The sequence below is a fragment of the Pan paniscus genome, chromosome 1 (assembly GCF_029289425.2).
Source record: "Pan paniscus chromosome 1, NHGRI_mPanPan1-v2.0_pri, whole genome shotgun sequence".
Lineage (NCBI taxonomy): Eukaryota > Metazoa > Chordata > Mammalia > Primates > Hominidae > Pan > Pan paniscus.
Window position 1 is genome coordinate 73,315,240 of NC_073249.2, and position 23,070 is coordinate 73,338,309.

Below are 23,070 nucleotides of genomic sequence, written 5' to 3' on the forward strand. Positions count from 1 at the left end.
AAATGGATAAATTCCTGGACACATATACCCTCCTAAGTCTAAACCAGGAAGAAGTCGAATCCCTGAATAGACCAATAACAAGTTCTAAAATTGAGGCAGTAATTAATAGCCAACCAACCAAAAAATGTCCAGGACCAGACGGATTCACAGCTGAATTCTACCAGAGGTACAAAGAGGAGCTAGTACCATTTCTTCTGAAACTACTCCTAACAATAGAAAAAAAGGAATTCCCCCCTAACTCATTTTATGAGGCCAGCATCATCCTGATACCAAAACCTGGCAGAGACACAACAAAAAAAGAAAATTTCAGGCCAATATCCCTGATGAACATCGATGTGAAAATCCTCAATAAAATACCGGCAAACCAAATCCAACAGCATGTTAAAAAGCTAGCTAACATGATGAAATCCAGCCTCTAATAAAAATACAAAACATTAGCCGGACGTGGTGGCACCTGCCTGTAGTCCCAGCTACTAGGGAGGCTGAGGCAGGAGAATTAGTTGAACCCACGAGGCAGAGGTTACAGTGAGCTGAGATCGCACCATTGCACTCCAGCCTGCATGACAGAGGCACTCCGGAAAAAAAAAAAAAAAAAAAAAAAAAACCTTATCCACCATGATCAATTTGGCTTCATACCTGGGATGCAAGGCTGGTGTTCGACATATGCAAATCAATAAACGAATTCCATCAGATAAACACAACCAACGAAAAAAACCACATGATTATCTCAATAGATGCAGAAAAGGCCTTCCACAAAATTCAACAGCCCTTCATGCTAAAAACTCTCAATAAACTAGGTATTAATGGAATGTATCTCAAAATAATAAGAGATATTTATGACAAACCCACAGCCAATATCATACTAAATGGGCAAAAACTGGACGCATTCCCTTTGAAAACCAGCACAAGACAAGGATGCCCTCTCTCGCCACTCCTATTCAACATAGTATTGGAAGTTCTGGCCAGGGAAATCAGGCAAGAGAAAGAAATAAAGGGTATTCAAATAGGAAAAGAGGAAGTCAAATTGTCTCTGTTTGCAGATGACATGAGTGTATATTTAGAAAACCCCATCATCTCAGCCCAAAATCTCCTTAAGCTGATAAGCAATTTCAGCAAAGTCTCAGGATACAAAATCAATGTGCAAAAATCACAAACATTCCTTTACACCAATAACAGACAAACAGAGAGTCAAATCATGAGTGAATTCCTATTCACAATTGCTACAAAGAGAATAAAATACCTAGGAATTCAACTTACAAGGGATGTGAAAGACCTCTTCAAGGAGAACTACAAACCACTGCTCAAGGAAATAAGAGAGGACACAAATAAATGGAAAAACATTCCATGCTAATGGATAGGAAGAATCAATATCATGAAAATGGCCATACTGCCCAAAGTAATTTATAGATTCAATGCTATCCCCATCAAGCTACCATTGACTTTCTTCATAGAATTGGAAAAATCTACTTTAAACTTCATATGGAACCAAAAAAGAACCCACATAGCAAAGACAAGCCTAAGCAAAAAGAACAAAGCTGGAGGCATCGCACTACCTGACTTCAAACTATACTACAAGGCTACAGTAACCAAAACAGGATGGCACTGGTACCAAAACAGGATGGTACTGGTACCAAAACAGGATGGTACTTATACCAAAACAGAGATATAGACCAGTGGAACAGAACAGAGGCCTCAGAAATAACACCACACATCTACAACCATCTGATCTTTGACAAACCTGACAAAAACAAGCAATGGGGAGAGGGTTCCCTATTTAATAAATGGTGTTGGGAAAACTGGTTAGCCATATGTAGAAAACTGAAACTGGGCCCCTTCCTTTCACCTTATATAAAAATTAACTCAAGATGGATTAAAGACTTAAATGTAAGACCTATAACCATAAAAATCCTAGAAGAAAACCTAGGCAATACCATTCAGGACATAGGCATGGGCAAAGACTTCATGTCTAAAACACCAAAAACAATGGCAACAAAAGCCAAAATTGACAAATGAGATCTAACCAAACTAGACAGTTTCTGCACAGGAAAAGAAACTATCATCAGAGTGAACAGGCAACCTAGAGAATGGGAGAAAAATTTTGCCATCTATCTATCTGACAAAGGGCTAATATCCAGAATCTCCAAAAACTTAAACAATTTACAAGGAAAAAACAAACAACCCCATCAAAAAGTGGGTGAAGGATATGAACAAACACTTCTCAAAAGAAGACACTTAGGCAGCCAACAAATATATGAAAAAAAGCTCATCATCCCTGGTCATTAGAGAAAGGCAAATCAAAACCACAATGAGATACCATCTCATGTCAGTTAGAATGGCAATCATTAAAAAGTCAGGAAACAACAGATGCTGGAAAGGACATGGAGAAATAGGAATGCTTTTACACTGTTGGTGGGAGTGTAAAATAGTTCAACCATTGTGGAAGACAGTGTGGTGATTCCTCGAGGATCTAGAACTAGAAATACCATTTGACCCAGCAATCCCAATACTGGGTATATACCCAAAGGATTATAAATCATTCTCCTATAAAGACATATGCACACATATGTTTATTGAGGCACTATTGATAACAGCAAAGACTTGGAACCAACCCAAACATCCATCAGTGATAGACTGGATAAAGAAAATGTGGCATATATACACCATGGAATACCATGCAGCCATAAAAAAGGATGAGTTCATGTCCTTTGCAGGGACATGAATGAAGCTGGAAACCATCATTCTCAGCAAACTAACACAAGAACAGAAAACCAAACACCACAAGTTCTCATTCATAAGTGGGGATTGAACAATTAGAACACATAGACACAGGGAGGGGAACATCACACACTGGGGCCTGTTGGATTGGGGGCTAGCGGAGTGATAGCATTAGAAGAAATAGCTAATGTAGGTGACGGGTTGATGGGTGCAGCAAACCATCATGACACGTGTATGCCTATGTAACAAAACTGCACATTCTGCACATGTACCCCAGAACTTAAAGTATAATAATAAAAAGAAGATATAAGGGCTATGTCCATATTCTAACCTATCTAATCTGTGAATGTAAGTTTATTTGGGGAAAAATGATTTTTTCAGATATACTTAAATAAGGGTTTTAAGATGAGATCATTTTAGATTATCCAGGTAGGCCCTAAATCCAATGACAAAGTGTCCTTATAAGAAACAGAAGAGAAGAAAACACAGACAGAGAGAAGAAGGCAACATAAATATCATGGTAGAAATTGAAGTTTTGCAACCACAAGTTAAAGAACAACTGGAGCCATCAGAAATTGGAAAAGACATGGAAGGATTCTCTCCCAAAGTCTTTGGAAGGAACATCATCCTGCCAACATCTGGATTTCGACTTACCGCCTCCAGAACTGTGAGAAAATAAATTTGTTATTTAAACCAACAAGTTTGTGATTTTTTGCTGAAGCAGCAGCAGCCACAGGAAGCTTATATACCAGTGTAGTAGAATAATGTAGATTAAGCAAATTTCAAAGACTCAAGCCTCTCTTCACTTTGCACTCAGTAAATCCCCTTGCACCATCTCCACAGCCAGCCATGCCTAGGCAAGTCTTCTTCACAATGCATCACTCCGACTCTGCCTCCACCATCACATTTCCTTCTTTGGCTCTTCTGCCTTCGTTTTTCACTTATAAGTATCCTTGCAATTACAATCAGCCCACCCAGATAATCCAGTATAATCTCCCTATTCGAGACCCTTACCTTAATTATGTCTGCAAAGCCCCTTATGTAACATATTCACAGGCTGTGGGGATTAGAATGGGGATATCTTTGGTGGGGATGTTCATTATTCTGCCTACCACACATAGCTAAACAAGTGCCCATGGATGAACCTACCACAAAACCAAATGACAAGAATTGACAGAAACCAGAAAATACAAAATAAAAGAGATAGAGAGAGAGGTAAAACCGATAACTATGAAGCCTGTATGCCATCAGCATCTATAAAGAGAAGGCAAAATAGGATGTCTGAAAGGAAAATAAGATGTCTGATGGACATGAGCACATGAGATCTCCAAAATCCCCAATACTTACTCACTAGAAAGGGCTATGGACTAATTTGAGAACAGAAGCTGACCTGAGAGAGTTTCCAGTTGCAGAGGAAGGGCAAGGAGTACACAGTAAAGTATGAAGAAGCTGAATCAGTTCAGACTGTATAAGCTCTTAAAACTAACAAACTAAAGTATCCATTCAAGATAAAGCCCAGCAGCTAAGAGAAACCCTTAAGAGTCTGTTCAAATACAACAGAACAAAGAAACAGGAGGAAAAAAAAGAGGTAGTGGTATAGCGGAAGAAGACCTCAGAAAGTAGAAAACTGTGTATTAATTACTTTGTGCAAACAACAGGAAAGGAAGCTTTTGAGTCATGATGTTTGAAAAGCTATCTTGGCCAATTCCATCATCCTGAAAATACAGAGAAACTCATTTCACTTAAGATGAGTCATAAACAATAATTGTGGTCCAATCTCATCAAAAGTTATAATTTTTTAAAGGGAATAAAGAGGAGAATAACATCCTGTCAGACAACAAAAGCGCTCCTAAGAGTCATGTCTACAAAACAGATGAAAACTGCAAACTAACATTTCAAAATGTGCTAGAAATATATTAAGAAATGGAAGCATTGAAAGAACAACATATGGGATCATCAGATACCTAAGCAAATATGACATAGAACTCAGAAAAGAATTAGATGTGAAATAAAATATAATTTCAGTAATTAAGACTAAACCAGAACAAAATAATGGATAAAAAAGATACAGGATGTGTTCATATAAATAGAAGGTGAACAAAACAAAAATTTTTAACTAAAAAATAAAAAGCTTAGAAACTTCAATGTCAGTCTAAATGGAATGACAGAGACCAGTTTTACTATCACATATGCACAAGTATTGATAAACAAAGGAAAAAATATATGAAACATTGCTTAGTAAGACACTAGATATCAGGCAATGAAAGACAGTCATCCCTGAAAAATGGGAAACAAACAGGATGAGCTCTACAATTGCACCAGTGATCTGCCAAAGACAGTTTCCAGGCCATAGTGCAGGTTGGGAGAATTCAGGAAGAGCATATGGTTCTTCTGGAGTTGAACAGAGCTGAAAATCTAGAAAGGTCAAGGCAGCTATAGTTTGCAGGACAGAGTATTAGACAGGAGAGAAGAAAGAGGGTGGAAAAGATGAAGAGATTTGCAGAGAGTCCCATTGAGTCTTCATCTGCATACTGATCAACCCATGCATGTGAAAAAAACTACCCAAACCAGGAAAAGAGCCACCTAAAATGACCAGAAAACTCTTGGGGAATAGTTTCTATTTCCACCAGCAGGGAATTTAACAATCCATAGGGCATTTAGTAGAGTACTCAAAAGAGTTTTGCCACAGTACTGGCAAAAACTAACCCTATACAAAATGCTGTTCTGGTCTCACAAACAAACAAAAACACTTAAATTTAGGACCAGAAAGGATTCAACATTCTAAAAAATTAAAACATGTTATGAAGCAAGAGTCAATAATATAATATTACAAGCAATATTGTAATATCAATATAATAAAATAATAGTCAATAATATAATAGTACAAAAATACCCAGCACAAAAAAAGTAAAATGTACAATGTCTGCCATTCAATCATCCAACCACCAGACATCAGAAGATAGAGGAAAGTATGACCCACAATATGGAGGAAAAAAATCAAACAAAACTGATCCATAAATGACTACAGATAGAATTAATAGACAAAGACATTAAAAATTACTATCCAGTGCTGTGCTGGAGTCATAGCACACTGGTCCATGAGAGCTAATTATTCAATCATTCCCAATTGTTGGGAAATTTGCAAGCCAGTTGCTAAACATAGTCGTTATTTTTAATTAAATTATATAAATGTATAGTGAAATAATTTATATTAAAACAAAGCTAATAAATACTAAAACTCATAACTTGCCAACTGTTTTACTACATTTTAGTATAATTTATGCTTCTGTGGTTACTCAAGGTTATGGTAGTCTAGGGTGAAGATACTATGTAGTAGTGTGATATTACCATGCATTTTCTCCCAAATGTACATTCAGTGATTACATGTTGGTTTCTTGAATTCAGCTATTGTGAGATTACTTACAGCACAGAAACTGGCAAATGCAACACATAAGAGCTGTATTATTTTTTTTTCCCCGAGCTAGTTTTCAAATATTTTCCAGCACATCATAAATTATAATTGTATTGCTATGTTCAAGGAGCTAAAGGAAATATAGAACACATTCAGTAGAGATATGAAAGATATTTTAAAAACACCCAAATGTAACTTTGAGAGACAAAATATGTGAGATAAAGAAGATTACACTATAAACTGAATGGATATAAAAGTAGATTAGACTTTGAAGAAGAAAATATTAGTGAAATGGAAAACAATAGAAACTATCCAAAATAAAGCACATAGAGAAAAATATATTTTAAAAATTAAAAAATACAATATCTGTGAGCTTCAGACCAACTTCAAGTGATCTAATACATGTGTAATTAGACATACATATGACATACAGAGAAGAAACAAAAAGGTTTTGGAAAAGTAGTGACCAAAAAATTGTCCAAATTTGATAAAAACTGAAACTCACAGGTCAGAGAACCTCAGTGAATCCCACGTACATGAAACATTGATAAAACTACACCAAGGTACATAGTGATCAAATTGCTTAAATTCAGTGATAAAGATAAAATATTAAAAGCAGCCAAGGAAAATGGCAGCACATTATGTGCAAAGAGCTGAATGCCATCAGAAATAAAGCAAGCCAGAAGATAGCAGAGCAATGTCTTTCAAACACTGAGTAGAGCAAGATGGTGGAACAGAAGGCTTCAGTAATCAGGCTGCAGTAAGGACGCCAAGTTAACAACTATCTACATAGAAGAAAAAACACCTTCATAAGAACCAAAAATTATGTGAGCACTCACAGTACCTGGTTTTAACTTCATATCACTGAAAAAGGCACTGAAGAGACAGGAAAAACAGTCCTGAATCACCAAGTCTACCCCTCCCATCACCACCCCCAACTCTCCCCACCACCCCGCATCCCCACCCTCCACCCCAGCAGTGGTGGCGTGGCGCAGGGAGCATTTCTGGGTGTCAAGGAAGGTAGAGCACAGCAATTATGAGGCATTGAATATAGTGCTATTCTGTTAAAGCAGAAAGGAAAACCAGACCAAACTCAGCTGATGCCTGCCCATGGAGAGAGCATTTAAATCAACCCTAGCTGGAGGGGAATCACCGATCCCAGAGGTCCAGATTGAGAGCCTGCAAACTTTGCCACCAAGGGCTACAAGCACTCTGTGTCTCCAAGTAAACTTGAAAGGCATTCTAGGCCATAATGACTGCAACTCTTAGGTGAGTCCTAGTGCTGAACTAGGCCCAGAAACAGTGGACTGAAGGTGCATACAACATACTGAGACATCAGCTGAGGCAGCCAAAGGAGTACTGGTATCATCCCTCCCCTCACTCCAGGCTGCACAGCTCAAGGCTCCAAAAGAGACCCCTTCCTTCCACTTCAGAAGAGATGAAGAAAGAGTAGGGAAGACTTTATCTTGCATCTAGGATACCAGCTCAGCCACAGCATCAGAGAACACTGGTCAGAGTTGAGAGGTCCTTGTTCCAGCACCTAGCTCCCAGATGACATTTCTAAACACATCCTGGTCCAGAAAGAACCTGCTGCCTTGAAGGAAAGAACCGAGTCCTGCCAGAATTCATCACCTGTTAACTGAAGAGCCCTTGGACCCTGAACAACCAGCAGCAATACCCAGATATTACATCAAGGGCCTTGGGTGAGCCTCTGAGGCTTGATGGCTTCAGGTGAGACTCAGCACATTACCAGCTGTGGTGGCTATGGAACAAAACTCCTTCTGCTTAAGAAGAGCAGAGGAAAAGTAAAAGAGGCTTTGTCTTGCACCTTAGGTACCAGTACAGCCACAGGGGCTAGAGCACCAAGTGGGCTGTTGGAGTCCCCAGTTCAAGAATTTGACTCTTAAATGGCATTTCTGGACTTGCCTCGGACCAGACAGAGTCCACTGCCTTAAAGGTTGAGTCTTGGTCCAGACAGCATTCATGAGAAGCTGCCTTAAGAGACCTTGGGCCTTAAGGGAACATTGGTGGTAGTCTGACATACTCATCATGGCCTGGGGTGGTAATGACTATGGGGTGAGGCTCTTCTGCCTTTGGAAGAGGCAGGAAAGAGTGGGAAGGACTGTGTCTTGTTGTTTGAGTGCCAGCTCAGCTGCAGTACAATAGAACAGCAGGGTGACTTCTAAGGTTTTTGACTCTAGTCCCTGAGTCCTGGAAGGCATTTCTGGACCTATCTGGGGCCTCTGGGACCTCAGCCCCCTGAAAGGAAGAGCACAGACAGGCCTGTCTGGCTTTGCCACCTGAAGATTGCAGAGCCCAAGAGCCTTGAGTGAACACAGGCAGTAGCCAAGGAGTGGTTACAGCAGGCCTTGGGCAAGACCCAGTGCTGTGCTAGCTTCATGTCTGCTCTAGCACAGTCATAGTAGTGGTATCCACAGGGTGCTTGTGTCATTTCATCCCCAACTTTAGATGGCACAAAACAGAGAGAGAGAGAGAGAGAGAGAGAGAGATTCTGTAGGTTTAAAAGAAAGTAAGGGAAGAGAACTAGAGTCTGCCTGGTAATTCAGGGAATTCTCCAGGATTTGGTCCAAGACCATCAAAGTGCCTCTACAAGTCTGTGAGAACCACAGTGTTACTGGGCTTGGGGTGCCCCCTAAGGCAGACGTGGCTTAGATCACAACACCCCAGTCCTTTCAAATATCTGGAAAGCCTTCCCAAGAAGGGTGGCGACAAATAAGCCCAGACAGTGAAAACTACAATAATACCTAATTCTTCAATGTCAAGACACTGAAGAATGTCTACTGGCATCAACACCATCCAGGAAAACATGACCTCACCAGAAGAACTAAGGCACCAGGGACCAATCAAGGAGAAACAGAGATATTGACCTTTCAGACAGAGAATTCAAAATAACTGTGTTATCAAAAAACTTATCCACTATGATCCAGTTGGCTTCATTCCTGAGAGGCAAGGTTGGTTCAACATATGCAAATCAATAAATGAAAGACAAAACATAACATAAACACACAAACAGAAAGACAAAACAACACATAAACAGAAAAACAAAAACCACGATTATCTCAATAGATGCAGAAAAGGCCTTCAATAAAATTCAACATCTCTTCATGTTTAAAATGCTCAGTAAACTAGGTATTGAGGGGACATAATTCAAAATAATAAGAGCCACATAAAACAAGCCCATAGCAAATATCATACTGAATGGGCAAAAGCTGAAAGCCTTCCCCTTGAAAATTGGCACAAGACAAGAATGCCCTCTCTCACCACTCCTATTCAACATAGTATTGTAAGTTCTGGCCAGGGCAATAAGGCAAGAGAAAGAAATAAAGGGTATTCAAATAGGAAGAGAGGAAGTCAAATTATGTTATTAGGATGACATAATCCTATATCTAGAAAACCCCACTGTCTCAGCCCAAAAGCATCTTAAGCTGATAAGCAACTTCAGCCAAGTCTCAGGATATAAAATCAATGTGCAAATATCGCTAGCATTCCTATACACCAAAAACAGGCAAGCAGAGAGCAAAATCATGAATGACCTCCCATTCACAATTCCTACAAAAAGAATAAAATACCTAGGAATATAGCTAACAAAGGAAGTAAAGGACATCTTCAAGGAGAACTACAAACCGCTGCTCAGAGAAACCAGAGAGGATACAGAGAAACATTCCATACTCATGGATAGGAAGAATCAATATCATGAAAATGGCCATAATGCCCAAAGCAGTTTATATATTCAATGCTATTCCTATTTAACTACCATTGACATCCTTCACAGAATATTTTAATAACTATTTTAAAATTCACAGGGAACCAAAAAAGAGCCCGAATAGCCAAGTCAATCCTAAGCAAAAGAATAAAGCTGAAGGCATCACACTACCCAACTTCAAACTATCCTACAAGGCTACTGTAGACAAAAACAGCATGGTACTGGTACAAGACCAGACACATAGACCAATGGAACAGAATAGAGAACTCAGAAATAAGACTGTACACCAATAGCCATCTGATCGTCAACAAACCTGACAAAAACAAGCAATGGGGAAAGGATTCCCTATTTAATAAATGGTGCTGGGAAAATTGGTTAGCCATATGCAGAAAATCGAAACTGAAACCCTTCCTTGCAACATACATAAAAATTAACTCACGATGGATTAAAGACTTAAATGTAAAACTCAAAACTATAAAAACCCTAAAAGAAAATCTAGGCAATATAATTCAGGATATAGGCTTGGGCAAAGGTTTCATGACAAAGATACCAAAAGCAATTACAACAAAAGCAAAATTGACAAATGAGATCTAATTAAACTAAAGAGCATCAGCACAGCAAAAGAAATAAAGAGACAACCTACAGAATGAGGGAAAATTTTTGCAACTATCCATCTGACAAAGGACCAGTATAAGGAACTTGAACAAATGTACAAGAAAAAAAAACCCCACTAAAAAGTGGGCAAAGGACATAAACAGACACTTCTCAAAAGAAGACATACATTGCAGCCAACAAACTTATGAAAAAAATCTCAACATCACTAGTTACCAGAGAAATGCAAATCAAAACCACATGAGATATCATCTCACAACAATCAGAATGGCTATTACTAAAAAGTCAAAAAACAACAGATGTAGGGGAAAAGGAACATTTTTACACTGCTGGTGGGAGTGTAAATTAGTTCAATCACTGTGGAAAGCAGTGTGGAGATTTCTCAAAGAGCTAAAAACAGAACTGCCATTTGACCCAGTAATCCCATTACTGGGTATATACCCAAAGAAATGTAAATCATTCTATTATAAAGATGCAAGCATGCATATGTTTATTGTTGCCCTATTTACAATAGCAAAGTCATGGAATCAACCTAAATGCCCATCAATGATAGACTGGATAAGAAAAATGTGGTACATATAAACCATGGAATACTGTGTGGCCACAGTATTTCTTGAGGAAGAAAAATGAGTATGCTTCCAGCTCTTGCCCATTCACTATGATATTGGCTATGGGTTTGTTATATATGGCTCTTACTATTTTGAAGTATGTCCCTTCAATACCTAGTTTATTGAGAGTTTTAAACATGAAGCAATGTTGAATTTTATCAAAGGCCTTTTCTGCATCTATTGAGATAATCATGTGGATTTTTTTCTTTAATTCTGTTTATGTGATGAATTACATTTATTGATTTGCATGTTGTTGAACCAACCTTGCATCTCAGGAATGAAGCCAACTTGATCGTGGTGGATAAACTTTTTGATAACACAGCTATTTTTAATTATCTGTCTGAAAGGTCACTTTCCCAGACAAACAAAAGCTGAAGGATTTTATTCCAGGTTTATTCTACAATAAATGCTAATGGGGGTACTTCCATCAGAAAGAAAAGAACATTAATGTACAATAAATAATCACCTGAAGGTACAAAACTCAGCAATAATAGTAAATACACAGAAAAACACTGAATATTATAACATTGTAACTGTAGCGTGTAAACTACTCTTATCCTAAGTAGAAAGACTAGATGATGAACCAATCAAAAATAATAAATACCACAACTTTTCAAGACATACTCGATATAACAAGATATCAATAGAAACAATAAAAAGTTGAAAAACAGACAAAGATAAGACATAGAGTTTTTATTAGTTTTCTTTTTGCTTGTTTGTTTGTTTATGCAAATAGCACTAAGGTGTTATCAGGCTAAAATAATGGGTTATAAGATAGTATTTGCAAACCTTATGGTAACCTCAAACCAGAAAACATATAATGGATACACAAAATATAAAAAGCAGAAAGCTAAATTATATCACCAGAGAAAACTTCACTAGGGAAAGACAGAAAAGAAAGAATGAGGAAGAGAAGAGCAGAAAACAGCCAAATAGCATAAGTGAGTCCTTACTTATCAATAATAACATTGAATGTAAGTGGGCTAAACTATCCAATTAAAAGACAGAGACTGGCTAAATGGATGAAAAGACAAGACCAATTGATCTGTTGCCTACAAGACACACACTTCACGTATAAAGACACACAGAGACTGAAAAAAAAGGGATGGAAAGAGATATTTTATGCCAATGGAAACCAAAAATGTAGGAGTCACTATACTTGTATCAGACAAAATAGATGTCAAGGAAAAAACCGTAAGAAGAGACAAAGAAGGTCACTATGTAATGATAAAAGGGGTCAATTCAGCAAGAGGATATAACCATTTTAAATGTATATGCACCTCACACTGGAGCACTCAGACATATAAAGGAAATATTATTAGAGCTAAAGAGTGAGATAGGCCCAATACAATAATAGCTGGAGATTTCAACACCCCACTTTCAGCATTGGACAAAACTTACAGACCGAAATTTAACAGAGACATTAGACTTAATCTGCACTATAGACTAAAAGGACTTAAGAGATATTTACAGGCTGTTTCATCCAAGAACTGCAGAATACACATTCTTTTCCTCAGCACATAGATCATTCTCAAGGACAGACCATATATTAGATCACAAAACACGTCTAAAAACATTCAAAAAAAAGTTAAAATGATGTCAAGCATTCTCTCTGACTACAATGGAATAAAACTAGAAATTAATAAGGAGGAATTTTGATAACCATACAAATACATGGAAATTAAACAATATGATCCTGAATGACGAATTGGTCAATGAAGAAATTGAGAAAGAAATTGAAAAAGTTCTTGAAACAAATGATAATTGAAACACAACATATCAAAACCTGAGGAATCTCTGGGAAACTGTGAAACATGCCTCTGAATTACCTTACCAAAAGCAAAAGCAGTACTAAGAGGGAAGTTTATAGCTATAAGTGCCTATATCAAAAAAGAGAAAAAAACTTCAAAGGAACAATTTAATGATGCATCTAAAAGAACTAGAAAAGCAAGAGCAAAACAAACCCAAAATTAGTACAAGAAAAGAAACAATAAAGATCAGAGCAGAAATACATGAAATTGAAATGAAAAAAATACAAAACATCAATGAAACAAAAAAAATTTTTAAGTTAAAATTGACAAACCTTTAGCCAGACTAAGAAAAAAAGAGAGAAGATCCAACTAAATAAAATCAGCAATGAAAAGGGGGACATTACAACTGATTCTGCAGAAATTCAAAGAATCATTAGTGGCTACTATAAGCAAATATTAATATATGCCAATAAATTGGAAAATCTAGAAGAAATGGATGAACTCCTAGATATATACTACCTACCAAGATTGAACCAGGACAAAATCCAAAACCTGAACAGACCAGTAACAAGTAACAAGATCGAAGCCATAATAAAAAGTCACCCATTAAAGAAAAGCCCAGAACCTGATGGCTTCATTGCTGACTTCTACCAAACATTTAAATAATTAATACAATTATTACTCAAACTATTCCAAAAAATAAAGGAGGAAGGAATACTTCCAAACTCATTCTACAAGGCCAGTATTACCCTGATACCAAAACCAGGACAAATCAAAAAGAAAACTACAGCCCAATATCTCTGATAAATATTGATGCAAAAATCCTCAACAAAATACTAACAAACCAAATCCAGCAATACATTAGGAAGATCATTCATCATGACCCAGTGGGATTTATCCCTGGGATGCAAGGATGGTTCAACATATTCAAATCAATGTGATATATCACATCAAAAAAAAAGATAGAAACTATATGATATTTCAATTGATGCTCAAAAAGCATTTGATAAAATTCAATATCTTTTCATGATTTAAAAAACCCTAAAAAACTGAAGATAAAAGGAACATACCTCAACATAATAAAAGCCATATACAACAGACTTACAGCTTGTGTCATACTGAATGGGGAAAAACTGAAAGCCTTTCCTCTAAGACCTGAAACACAGCAAGGATGCCCACTGTCACCACTGTTATTCTACACAGTACTGGAAGTCTTAGCTAGAGCAGACAAGAGAAAGATATAAAGGTCATCCAAGTTGGAAAGAAAGATGTCAAATTGTTTTCAGATAATATAATCTTATATTTGAAAAAACCTGCAGATTCCACCAAAAAACTATTAGAACGAGCTGATAAACAGATTCAGTAAAGTTGCGGGATACAAAATCAAAATTCAAAATTCAGTACCATTTCTATATCCCAACAGCGAACAATGTGAAAAAAATAATAAAAAGTAATCCCATTTACAATAACCACACATAAAATTAAACACCTAGAAATTAACTTAACCAAAGAAGTGAAAGATCTCTATAATGAAAACTATAAAACACTGATGAAAGAAATTGAAGAGGACACCAAAAAATGGAAACATTTCATGTACATGGATTGGAATAACCAATATTAAAACGCCTATACTACCCAAAGCAATCTATTGATTCAATGTAATCTCTATCAAAATACTAATGACATTCTTCACAGAAATAGAAAAAAAATCCTAAAATTTATATGGAACTAAAAAAGACCCAGAATAGCCAAAGCTATTCTAACCAAAAAAGAATAAAACGGGAGGAATCACATTACCTAACTTCACATTGTACTACAGAGCTATAGTAACCAAAACAGCATAGTACTGGCATAAAAACAGACATATAGACCAATGGATCAGAACACAGAACCTAGAAACAAATCCACACACCTACAGTGAACTCATTTTTGACAAAGTTGCCAAGTACATACACTGGGGAAAAGACAGCCTCTTCAATAAGAGGTGCTGAGAAAACCAGACATTCAGACGCAGAAGAATAAAACTAGATGCCTATTTATCACCACATACAAAAATAAAATCAAAATGAATTAAAGACGTAAATCTAAGACCTCAAACTATGAAACTGCTACAAAAAAAATTGAGGAAAATCTCCAAGACATTGATTTGGGCAAAGATTTATTGAGCAATACCCCTTAAGCACAGGCAACCAAAGCAAAAAATGGACAAATGGGATCACATCCAATTTAAAAGCCTTTGTGTAGTAAAGCATACAATTAACAAAGTAAAGAAACAACCCACAAAATGGGATAAAATATTTAAAACTACCCATCTGAAAAGGGATAAATCACTCAACTATAAAAGGAGCTCAAACAACTCTATAGGAAAAAGTCTAATAATCTGATCAAAAAATGGGCAAAAGATTTGAATAGACATTTCTCAAAAGATGACATACAAATGGCAAACAGGCATACGAAAAGGTCTTCAACATCACTGGTCATCAGAGAAATGCAAATCAAAACTACAATGAGATATCATCTCATCCAGTTAAAAGTCTTTTATCCAAAAGACAGGAAATAACAAATGCTGATAATTACGTGGTGAAAAAGGAACCCTTGTACACTGTTGGTGGGAATGTAAATTAGTACAACCACTATGGAGGACAGTTTGGATGTTCCTCAAAAAACTAAAAATTGAGTTACTATATGATCAGCAATCCCACTGCTGGGTATATACCCAAAAGAAAGAAAATTAGTATACTGAAGAGATATCTGCACTCCTATATTTGTTACAGCACTGTTTACAATAATTAAGATTTGGATGCAACCTAAGTGTCCATCAACAGATGAATGGGTAAAAAAAAATATGGTACATATACACAATGAAGTACTATTCGGCCATAAAAAAGAATGAGATCCAGTCATTTGCAACAACATGGATGGAACTGGAGATCATTATGTTAAGTGAAATAAGCCAGACACAGCAAGACAAACATCGCATGTTCTCACTTATTTGCTGGATCTAAAATGCAAAACAATTGAATTAATGACATAGAGAGTAGAATGATTACCAGAGGCTGGGAAAGGTTGTTGGGTGTTGGAGGTGGGGAGGTTGGGATGGTTAATGGGTACAAAAAAATAGAATGAAAAAGACCTACTGTTTCACACCACAATAAGGTGACTATAGTCAATAATTAAATTATACAGTTTACAATAACTTAAAGAGTATAACTGGATAGTTTGCAACTTAAAAGATAAATGCTTGAGGAGATGTTTACCCCATTCCCCATTATGCGCTTATTTAACATTGCATGCCTATATCAAAACACCTCATGTACCCCATAAATATACACACATACTATGTACCTAAAACAATTTAAAAAATCAAAAATTAGAAAAAAAACTGACAAAAAACTTCTAATGTTTTCAAATATTTAAAGTATTTTTCAAAAGAAAAGATAAGATACTTATATTTTCTAACATTGGTGGATTGGATAAAGAAAATTTGGTACCTATACACAATGGAATACTACACTGTCATAAAAAAGGAAATAATGTTGTTTGCAGCAACATGGATGCAGCTGCAGGTCACATCATCCTAAGTGAATTAATGCAGGAACAGAAAATGAAATACCACATTTTTCACTTATAAGTGGGAGCTAAACATTGGGTATACATGGACATAAAGATGGCAACAATAGACACTAAGGATTACTAGAGAGGTGAGGAAGGGAAGGAGGCAAGGGTTGAAAACCTAATTATTAAGTACTATACTCACTACCTAGATGATGGGATCAATCATACCCCAAACATCAGCATCATACAATATACCCATGAAACAAACCTACACAAATACCCCTTAAATCTAAACATTGGACTTATTTTTTTATAATAATAAATAAATAAATAAATAAATAAATAAATATGTTGAAAAAACTCATCACCAGCAGAGCACACTTCAAGAAATGTCAACGAAAGTGGTCCTTCAGGTATAACGGAAATTGTATCAAATGGAAATGTAGATCCATAAAAGAATTAAGAGCACTATGGTAAATATGGTAACTATGCAGGTAAATATAAAAGGCTACCATTCTTCTTACTTAAATTTCCTTAAAAATCACTGAATATTTAAATAAAAAATAAATAGCAATGCATCATGGGGTTTATAACATATGTAGAAATAAAATATGTGAAAACAATAGCAAAATACTTAGGAAGAGAGAAATGGAAATATACCGTTGTAAGGTTCTTATATAATGTGGTATACAATCACTTGAAAATAACAATTACAATTTAAAGATATGTACTATAAACTAAATCAATCTCAAATAAAGAAGGAAGAAGAAAAGAAGGAAAAGGAAAGAAAGAAAAAGAAAAGAAAGCCAATTGTTAAACATAGTCATTGTTTTATTTTATGGACCTTTGTTGGTTTTTATCCATAAAATAAAAAAAAACTATGTCATTATAATGAACCTAAAAAATGATAGTGAAAAGTGAATAAAAACCAGATTAGACAAATAGAAAATACATAGCAAGATAGTAGTTTAAACCCAACCACCTCAATTATCACAATAATTGTAAATTGTATAAATATCCCAATGTAAAGAGAAATATTATCAAAATGGATTTTAAAAACATAACCCAAATATTTGCTACCTATGAGAAATTCATTTCACATATAAAGACACCAATAGGTTAAAAGTTAAAGACTGAGAGAAAAAAAGAACATAATGTGCTAATATTAATCAAAAGTAAGCTGGGATAATTACATCAATATCAGACAAAGTTGATTTCAGAGCAAAGAATATTACCAGGGATGAAGTATTTCATTTCATAATGATAAAGAGATCAATTCATCAGGGGAGAAAACAATACTAAAAGATTATATGCCTAATAACAGCACTTCAAAATTAATGTAGTGAAACCAATAGAACTGCAAGAAAAAAAGAGTCAAATCCGTAATTACAGCTGAAGATTTCAACACCACCTCCTAATAGTTGATATCACAGGAAAACAATCAAGTATATAGGACACTTAAATTGCATTTAAACCAAGATGACCTAATTGACATTTAGAATGTCTAGTCAACAATAAGATATACATTCTGTTGTTTACATGAACATGTATTTATAGAAATCATATTATGAGCTATTAGAGTAGGCTCAATAAATTTTAAAGGATTTAAATCATACAAAGTATGTTCTCAAGCCACAATGGAACCAAATTAAAAATAAAACATATAAACTATGTAAGAAAACCTCTCTAAAGCAGGAGTTCCCAACCTGGTACCACGGCCTGTTAGGAACCAGGACACACAGCAAGAGTTGAACAGCAGGTAAGCAAGAAAAGCTTCATCTGTATTTACAGCAGTTCCCCATTGCTAGCATTACCACCTGAGTTCTACCTCCTGTCAGATCTGTGGTGGCATTAGATTATCATAAGAGCACGAACCCTATTGTGAACTGTGCAATATGAAGGATCTTAGTTGCACACACCTTACGAGAATCTAATTCCTAACGATCTATTGCTGTCTCTCATTACCCCCAGATGGGATTGTCTAGTTGCAGGAAAACAAGGTCAGGGCTCCCACTGATTCTACATTATGGTGAGTTACATAATTATTTCATTACATATTACAATGTAATAATAATATAAATAAAGTGCACAGTAAATGTGCTTGAATCATCCTAAAACTTACCATTCCCCAGTTCATGAAAAATTGTCTTCCATGAAACCAGTCCTTGGTATCAAAAAGGTTGGAGATTTCTGCTCTGAAGAAACTGTGCCAAAGAAGAAATCAAAAGGGAAGCTAGAAAGTATTTTAAACTACATGACAATAAAAAAAAATCTCAAAATTTGTGAGATGCAGCTAAGTGGGGGTTAGAGGAAAATATGTAATAATAAATGATTTTGTTAGAAAATAAACATTTCAAATAAATGACCTCAGTTTCCACCTTAATTTGTCAAATTGGAAGAAGGAGAGCAAACTAAAGACATCATATGCAAAAGAAAATGAATAATAAAGATTAGAATGAAAACCAATGACATATATAGGAGAAAGGCAATGGAGAAAATAAATTAAATGGAAAGTAGTTTCTTAGGGGCCTGTTGTGGGGTGGGGGGAGGGGGGAGGGAGAGCAATAGGAGATATACCTAATGTAAATGACCAGTTAATGGGTGTAGCACACCAACATGGCACATGTATACATATGTAACAAACCTGCACGTTGTGCACATGTACCCTAGAACTGAAAGTATAATAAAATATATATATATATATATATAAAAGACAGAAAAAAAATAAAATTGGTAACTCCTAGCCAGACTCACAAGAAAAAAAAGGAAGGAAAAATTGTTAATATCAGAGATATGAGAGGTGATATCACTACAGAATCTATAGAAATTAAAAAGATAAAAATTATGAGCAACTATACACCAATAAATTTGAAATATTAAATGAAATTAACTTCTTGAAAGACACAAATTCAAACTCACTCAAGAAAAAATACATTATTATAAAGACACACAACTTTTTTTAAATTGAATCCATATTTTAAATCCTTTAAGGTAATAAGGGGGGTGGGGCCAAGATGGCCTACCAGAAGTAGCAGTGATCAGAGGCTCCTATTGAAAAGAATCATAATTAGCGAGTGAATTCTGCACTGGCAACCAAGCTATCCAGGTTCTCTCATCAGAATTGACTAGGTGGCTGGCATGATCCACAGAGAGGAAGAAAGGGCAGTGTGGTATGGAAGATCCCACTTGTGAACCCACACCACCAGGGCCTAAGGTCCGAACCCCAGAGCCTCAAACATTCTCAACAGCCTCTCAACTAGAATCTGCTTTAGCCTGCCAAGTTCCCAAGGGGAGGGGTGACCAGCACCACAGCTGTGGCTGCCTGCTGTCTAAGCCATTTGAACTCCTTGGAAAAGGGGCTGCATCCAGCACTGGGACTCATAACTGCCTAACATGATAAGTTCTGTGAGTGGGGGAAAGGTGGCAGCTATCTCTCTAGCTCCAAGCTGTGCTTTTCCCCTGCTGGAGCCAGGGAGGCTGTGTGGCTTAGTCCAAAGAGGTGTTCCCCACAGCCCAACATACCAGCTGTGGCAGACTGTGGCCAGAGCACCTTTTCAGGCCTGACCCTGACCCATCCTTCCTCACTGGATGGGGCCTCCCTGCAGGAACTGCAAAAACTCCAGCCAGAGGCTCAAGGACAAAACCCTGACCTCCCTGGGCCTGAGCCCTTAGTGGGAGGGGTGGCTGCATTCTCTTCAGACCAGCAAGCTTAGCCTTTTCCTCCTAGCAGTTCTAAGAAATCCAGGCAGCCTAGATGAGTGGGTTTCCCTCCAGTGAAGCCCACCCCCTCCACTAAGGACAGTCAAAGTGCTTTGTTAAACAGATCCTGTCCCCTATATAGGTTGTCAGACACCCTATACAGGAGCAATCCTACTGGTGTCAGGTTGGTCTCAGCAGTCCTGGTCAGAAATTACTGGTGTCAGCAACCCTACTGCCCCTCAAAGTCAGAGATCCCAGAAGAAAGAGCAGGCACCCATCTTTGCTGTTCTCCAGGCTCTTTGAGTGACATCTCCAAGTGTGGGAGTGAACCGAATGAATAGGCCCTGAAGTGAACCACCAGCAAACTGCAGCAGCCCTACAGAAGAGGGACCTGACCATTGAAAGAAAAACAAACAAACAGAAAGCAACAACAACAACATCAACAAAAACGAGAAAGTCCCCACGAAAACCCCATCCAGGGGTCAGCAGCCTCGAAGATTGAAACTAGACAAACTCATGAATATGAGAATGAATCAAATGAAAAAATGCTGAAAACCCAAAAAGCCAGAGTGCCTCTTTTCCTCCAATGATTGCAATGCCTCTCCAGCAAGGGTGCTGATGGACGGAGGATAAGATGGAAGAATTGACAGAAGTAGGCTTCAGAAGATAGGTAATAAGAAACTCCACTGAGCTAAAGGAGCATGTTCTAACCCAATGCAAAGAAGCTAAGAACCTTTGTAAAAGGTTAGAGGAGCTGCTAACTAGAATAACCAGTGTAGAGAGAAACATAAATGACCTGATGGAGCTGAAAAACACAACACAAGAACTTTGTGAGGCATACATAAATATCAAAAGCTGAATTGACCAAGTGGTAGAAAAGATATCAGTGTTTGGGCTGGGTGCAGTGGCTCACACCTGTAATCCTAGCATTTTGGGAGGTTGAGGCAGGTGGATTGCCTGAGCTCAGGAGTTTGAGACCAGCCTGGGCAATATGGCAAAACCCTGTCTCTACTACAAATACAAAAATTAGCTGGGCATGGTGGCACATGCCTGTACTGCCAGGTACTTGGGAGGCTGAGGCAGTAGAGTCACTTGCACCCAAGAGGCAAAGGTTGCAGTGAGTCAAGATCATGCCACTGTGCTCCAGCCTAGCCAACAGAGCAAGACTCTGTGTAAAAAAATAAATAAATAAAATAAAATAAAATAAAATCAGAGCTTGAAGACCACCTTGCTGAAATGAGGCATGCAGACAAGATTAGAGAAAAAAGAATGAAAAGGAATTAATAAACGAACTAAGGCTCCATATGGGACTATGTAAAAGTAGCAAACCTACGATTGACTGGAGTACCTGAAGGAGAAGGGGAGAATGGAAACAAGCTGGAAAACACACTTCAGGATATTATCCAGGTGCACTTCCCCAACCTAGCAAGACAGGCCAACATGTAAATTTGGTAAATACAGAGAACATCTTTAAGATACTACATGAGAAAGACCAACCCCAAGACACATAATTATCAGATCCTCCGAAGTCTAAATAAAGGAAAAATGTTAAGGGCAGCCAGAGAGAAAGGCCAGGTCACCTACAAAGGGAAGCCCATAAGACTAAAAGTGGACCTCTCAACAGAAACCCTACAAGCCAGATGAGATTGGGGGCCAATATTCAACATTCTTAAAGAAAAGAATTTTAAACCAAGAATTTCAAATCCAGCCAAACTCAGCCTCATAAGCAAAGGAGAAATAAAATCCTTTACAGACAAGCAGATGATTTCATCACCACCAGCCCTGCCTTGCAAGAGCTCTTGATGGAAGCACTAAATATGGAAAGGAAAAGTTGGTACCAGCCACTGCAAAAACACATCAAAATGCAAAGACCAATGACACTATGAAGAAACTGCACCAACTAGTGTGCAAAATAACCAGATATCATCATGAGGACAGGATCAAATTCACACATAATAATATTAACCTTAAATGTAAATGGGCTAAGTGCCCCAATTAAAAGACACAGACTGGCAAACTGGATAAAGAGTCAAGACCCATTGGTGTGCTGTATTCAGGAGACCCATCTCATGTGCAAAGACACACATAGGCTCAAAATAAAGGGATGGAGGAAAATTTACCAAGCAATGGAAAGCAAAAAGAAGCAGGGGTTTCAATCCTAGTCTGTGATAAAACAGACTTTAAACCAACAAAGATCAAAAAAGACAAAGAAGGTTGTTATATAATGGTAAAGGGAACAATTCAACAAGAAGAGCTATCATAAATATATATGCACCCAATACAGGAGCACTCAAATTCATAAAACAAGCTATTAGATACCTACAAAGAGACTTAGACTCCCAGACAATAATAGTTGGAGACTTTAACACCCTGCTGTCAATATTAGACAGATCAATGAGACAGACAATTAATGAGGATATTTAGGACTTGAACTCTGCTCTGCACCAAGCGGACCTAATAGACATCTACAGAACTCTCCACCCCAAATCAACAGAATATACACTCTTCTCTGTGCCACATGGCACTTATTCTAAAATCAACCACATAAATGGAACTAAAACATTTCTCAGCAAATGCAAAAGAAATGAAATCACAACAAACAGTTTCTCAGATCATGGTGCAATCAAATTAGAACTCAGGATTAAGAAACTCACTCAAGACCACACAATTCCATGGAAATTGAACAACCTACTCCTGAATGACCCCTGGGTAAACAATGAAATTAGAGCAGAAATCAAGACGTTCTTTGAAACCAATGAGAACAAAGAGTCAACGTACCAGAATCTCTGGGACACAGCTAAAGCAGTGTTAAGAAGGAAATTTATAGCACTAAATGCCCACATCAGAAAGCTAGAAAGATCTCAAATCGAGACCCCAACATCACAATTAAATGGCCTAAAGAGGCAAGAGCAAACTAACACAAAAGCTAGCAGAAGACAAGAAATAACTAAGATCAGAGCAGAATTGAAGGAGATAGGAACACACACACAAAAA

At 37.1% G+C, this 23,070-nt stretch overlaps 1 protein-coding gene across 1 annotated transcript in view; it reads right to left on the reverse strand.

Annotated features, from left to right (window-relative positions):
- PAPPA2 (pappalysin 2) overlaps positions 1–23,070 on the reverse strand; it is a 642,477-nt gene that overhangs the window by 441,922 nt on the left and 177,485 nt on the right. The window lies entirely within an intron of this gene.